Here is a 6,000-nt window from a genome sequence, read left to right as displayed (position 1 = left end):
ATTAAAATTAAAACTATTTAATTTGATTTTAATTCTGCTTTTAAATTTTGTATGTATGGATTTTATTGTTGGCTGTTCACCGCCCTGAGTCCTTCGGGAGTAGGGCGGTATAGAAATCAAATGAAATCAATCAATCAATAAATAAATAAATTATCAGGGGATTATTTTGGGGAAAACAGGGTAATTACTGTGCGACAATATTTGCAGCTAAGTGCTATTGTTATCCTGTCATGTGATTTTCCCAATGAAAATCTTTATTAACCTTGATCAAATAAACCAATTGTATATTCCTTTCCTTTCCTTCTAACAATCTCTAATATTTAGTTCATTCAAATATTCTTCAAGGCTTTAACTTTTGTAAATCCTGTAGGAAAAAAAATATCCAGGTCACAGGTTTGTCGTTTGTATTTCCCTTTTTCTATTTTAAAACCTCAATTTGTTCTGCAAATCCAGTGAAATCTCCTTTTCTAAACCATTCTCTTGACTTTTTAATGTCATCTCTATCTCTATAAAAGTTACTCTACATATGGATTTTCTTCAATAGCATCTTTTGGACCTAGTCTATCCATAGAACTGGACCCCATTACTGTTGATGTTATGGCTACTAATTCTGATTCCATTCTTCAAAAGTCTTCTTCAGTATTTTTATTGTTAGAATGTTTTGAGTCATTTTAAAGGACCATTTGTCTTTCTTCTAGCTACAATTTTAGTTTCCTCTAGTGTCCAGTTTTTGAAATAATGAATTCTTTATCTTTATTGTATGTTAAAAACATCAAAACAGGATCTATTTTTCATGAGAAAGTGTTTGTATTTTATAATTGTTTTTTAAATTTATTAATGTTAAAATTTTACTGTAAACTTTCAATAGTCCAATTTTATGAGGACTGTTTACAACTGTCTAGGATCAAAATCTTATTTTTTTGCTTTTTATTTCAGATTCTTTAAATTCTTAAAATATGATTAAAAATTACTTTTTGTCAGGATTAAAGATAGATGCACCCAGCATTTTCTGACTTATCATTTCAAAGATCTCAAACTGCTGAAAAACAATTAGAGAGAAATTTCCAAAAGTAATTTAAAAGTGAGTTTGGCACACTTTGTTTTCTGTTCAACTATGTCCAATTCTGTGATATGGCCTGGACAATTTCCTGCAGTTTTCTTGGCTCCTTGTCTGAAAGAAATGACTGGCCCAGGGTGGTCAGATGGCTTTGGGGCCAATGTGAAACTAGAACTCATAGTTTCCTAATTTCTAGCGTGATACCTCAGCCACTACACCAAACTAACTCTTTTGCCTCATGGTTGTGAGCTAAATAGTTATTTTATTTATGTATTTAGTTAGTTTGTCAAACATGTACGAGATAACAGATATAAGTAGAAACATAGACATGAACACAGGAAATGGGTACAAGTAAATGGGGACAGTAGGAGAGGGATGGTAGGAATGTTGGTGTGCTTATGCATGCCCCTTACAGACCTCTTAGGAATGGGGTGAAGTCCACAGTAGACAGTTTAAGATTAAAGTTATGGGGGTTTGAGGAAGTAACCACAGAGTCAGGTAGTGCATTCCAGGCATTGACCACTCTGTTGCTGAAGTTGAATTTTCTGCAATCGAGTTTGGAGCGGTTTACCTTGAGTCTGTATCTATTGTTTGCTCATGTATTATTGTGGTTGAAGCTGAAGTAGTCATTGACAGTGTCAGGTTAAATGTCTAACTCTCTCACACAACAACCCCACAGCCCTGCATGAGTTAACAAATCACATATCCCATCATCCCCATAACCACACCTTACCTCCTGACTCCTCCCCTGGGTATAAAACCTTCCACCACAAGGTCATCCAGCAGTTCCAGATGTATACCTGCAAGGGAAAGAACAAAGGTCAGTCAGAATTAACTGAATAGGCCTAGGATTAATTCAGGCCTACAATAAAAGGAATTAAGAAATATATATATGCTTGTCTTGTGAGTTATTGGGTCAGATCCATCCCTATAACAGACAGGTAGGACATTGTAGCAGATAATTTTATGTACTACATTTAGGCCAGACTGTAGGCGGCAAAATTCTAGGTTGTCCAAGACCATAATTTCAAGCCTGGTGGCATAAGGTATTCTATTATGAGCAGAGGAGTGGAGTACTCTTCTCATGAAATACCTCTGGACTTGCTCAATTGTATTAATCCAACATCTCTTGGTGCTCAAACATATGGAAAAGTACTGACCTGTGGTCTCCTCATAGAAAGCATCTGGAGCACATGTAGGCAGTCTGGAGTACATAGGAATCTTTGTATTTTGCAATGGTGATTGGCTCTGCTTTCGCATAGCCGTCTTCAGTTCACTGTATCTCCCCCAGAAGTCTAAGAAAGAAGAATTTCTATGCATCAAGACTAGAAGCAGTTTTACTTCTCAAAGAGGAGAGTAGTTTGCTTAGATATACTCAAAAGATAGATCATACATCAAAGCCAACTTCCACTGATATAAAGAGAATTGGGAAGGGGAATTGACATGCTGTTTGTTTATCCAGAAGAAAAACTTCATCATTAGTTGTTTTGCTTTTTTAATGCTTGGAAACAAAACTAAGAACTGTATGAATAAAGAAAAAAAATCATCAAAATTTTTTGTCTATGCTGAAATGTTTATGGATTTAAGCTCTTAACAGACTACTTTACAGTTTCTGTAAATTGTAAAGCATTTGGAGCTTAAAGTTTCTGATTTTGAAATTCCATGAAAACATTCCGATTCATAGCCATTGACAGAACTCTGTATACTAGGGGTTAGTAATCAGTCTGTAACACAGCATGCCCAACACTAAGGTGCTCTGCAGGGGTGGGTTCTACTTACCTTTACTACCGGTTCGCAACGGGATTGCGCCCGCGCCTTGCTTCTGTGCATGCGCAGAAACTTCTGCACATGCGCAGATTGTTTCTGATGACATCAGGGTCAGTAGGCGGAGCCTCCCGCTAGTTTTACTACCGGTTCTATAAAACCGGTCCAAACCGGGGGCAACCCACCACTGGTGCTCTGCCTGTAAGACTGTTTGTAGTTGGTTAGTCATTTACAGCAACTGCTAGTTCCAGTGAGTTTTGTATTATCTGTTCGTGCTGCGGCTGCACCAAAATTAACTTGACAATTTTGAGAAAGATTTCTTTCCAAATGGATTAAACTTTTGTCTATCAACCTTATTCTTTCAAGGAAGGAAGGAAGGAAGGAAGGAAGGAAGGAAGGAAGGAAGGAAGGAAGGAAGGAAGGAAGGAAGGAAGGATTTCCGGTACTCCCTGCCATCTTATAAAAAATGAAACTCAATGAGGAAGGTGGCAGGGATTCAGAAGTTGCTGTGGCTCTCACTGCTTTTTTCCCCAACAATAGTCCTTCTGTTTTCTTTGTTTAGGTAAGGAAACATTTCTGAAATAATCACCTGTCATGGGTCACAGGTTGTCTAGTATAACATAAAGATTTGCCTCAAGTTGTTTTCTTGAAAACCATAATACTGGGTTTGCTATTACTGTTGTCCGTGTTTGATTTACCAGTCAAAATGTTCTGGCAGTCTGGGACATACGTACATACACACATAGATAAGCCTTGATTGCTGGGATCTTCAATCAGAATAAAGCTGGAAGGGACCTTGGAGATCAAGCAGGAGACCCTATATCCGTGATGACGAACTATGGCATGGGTGCCACAGGTGGAACACGGAGCCATATCCGTGGGCACACGAGTGTTGCCCTACTTCAGTCCAGCATGCATGTGTGCACTGGCCAGCTGATTTTCGGGCCTTCCGGGCCCACTGGAAGTCGGGAAACAGGCTGTTTCCAGGCCTCCGGAGGGCCTCCGGGGGAGTGGATAAGGTTTTTTTCACCCTCCCCAGGCTCCTAAAAAGGGGAGGGCGAAGCCTGGGGAGGGCAAAAAATGGGCCTACTGGGCCCACCAGGCCATTGCATGCCAAAAGCGGGGGGAGAGTGGGGGAGTCACTCATGCATGCGTGGGGGACGGGACACATTGAATTATGGGTGTGGGCACACGCATGCGCAATCCCCCCCACTACCCCCGCTTTTGGCACACGATGGCAAAAAGGTTAGCCATCACTGCCCTATACCATTTCAGACAGGTGGCTTTCCAGTCTTTTCTTAAAAACCTCCAGTGATGAAGCACCTACAACTTCTGAAGGCAACCTGTTCCACTGGTTAATTGTTCTCAATGTAAGGAAGCTTCTCCTAAATTCCATCTTGCTTCTCTCCTTGATTAGTTTCCATCCGTTTCCTGTCTTGCCTTCTGGTACTTTGGAAAATAAGTTGACCCCCTCTTCTTTGTGGCAGCCCTTCAAATACTGGAATACTGCTACCATGTTACCCCTAGTGCTTCTTTTCTCTAGACTGGCCATACCCAATTTCTTCAATTCTTCTTCGTATATTTTTGTCTTCAGGCCTTTAATAGTCTTAGTCCTGAATTTTGGGAGAGTTGATATCTATGACCGTCCCTAGTAAAGTCTGACAGGGAGATGGATTTCTTGAGAATATCCTTTTCTTCATTTCCCATCAATCTCCCCTTTTCTTTTTACTGTCTGTAGTGACTCACAGTTCATCATGCATAATACAGTGTTAGTGTCAAACTAATTGATTTGTATTTGAGGTGACTGCAGCACACGACTGCATCCTCCATGCTGTTGTCACTGTAAAAGGTAACATGATGGGATTTTCTCACTGAATTTAAGGTAGCCTTCACTTCTGACAATAGGAATCCCTGTTGTTTTTTACACAATTATTTCGAAGGGATTTCCTACTGCAAGCTCTCCCCTCCCCCACCATTTCCCAAACCTCTGATTTCGCTTTTCCATGAATGATGGAGGATTTTCTTTTAGCTTTATTGTAAAAATAAAAAAATCCACTTTATTAAGCTGTCAATTTTTTCTTGCTGGCATGCTACAGAGTAAAATACTAAATTTGATTTAAAGGTCAGAGGAGATGTATGGCACCAACAATCTGCCTTTGAATTGGTCTTGTAATACTAAACAGACTTTACAAGGAAAGAAAATTGGAACTGGTCAGCATAAGTCATTCCAACTGCAGTGTTTTTCAACACACAGTTTTACTTTTAAGTTTGACTAAAAAATAAGATAAATGGATGCATTAATAGGGGTAGAGTCCAGCAGGGTTTATGAAATCTGATTTCTATTTCTGATATACTGTTAGGCAGAGGGACACAAAGGTGTAAAAAAATATTCTGTTCATGCTGCTTTCATTATAGTTCCATAAAAGAAAATATTAACTCTACTATATTCTTTAATTCAGCTTTAATTCAACAATAAGCACTGATTCAAGTCCCCAAAGATCTTATTATTTATCTGTATGTATTTGTATTTTTTAATTTACCATCTAAATAAAAAAAAAACCCAGAAGAAATGGCTTTGATAATTGTACAGCTCTGCTGAAAATTCTATATCACTTTAATTAAACATGACATGGACAGAGTTGTAAATTTCCAGAAGTCTGAAGTCTAATTTAATTTTTCACTTTTAATATATAAAAGTCTTGACATATTAAAAAAAAAATCCTAATATTCTCGTTTGACTCTTAGTATGGCTCTTATTATGCACATTTCATTAGTCATACAGATAAAAGAAAACAATTATAAAACCATCCATTGGACTTTGGTGCTAACAAATTCAATATTATTAGAAGCAGGAATCTATAATTTGGTGCTAAAAAGAATAGGGCCATTTCTTGCCATCTTATTCAAAAGCTGGAAGGAGATGCATTGATTTTCTTTATGAGTGAAATATGCATTAAAAATTATATATTAGTTCCAACTTTCTTTCAACAGTGTCACACTGAAGGAGTTCTGAATTTGGGGTCTTCCTCGATTTGTAATTCCTACTATAGCAAGTGGTAAAAACTATGGCTTGGAAACATAGAGAAGGGTTGTCCAGTTCTGGCTGGTATGTCACTAGTGGGACATTTTGGACCAAAAAGATCTATGAACCAAGAGTCATGTTTTTGTCACCTAACATA

Source organism: Pituophis catenifer, unplaced genomic scaffold, assembly GCF_029215685.1.
Source record: "Pituophis catenifer annectens isolate HBS135680 unplaced genomic scaffold, rPitCat1.0.hap2 SCAF_3, whole genome shotgun sequence".
Lineage (NCBI taxonomy): Eukaryota > Metazoa > Chordata > Lepidosauria > Squamata > Colubridae > Pituophis > Pituophis catenifer.
This window is presented reverse-complemented; position numbering follows the sequence as displayed.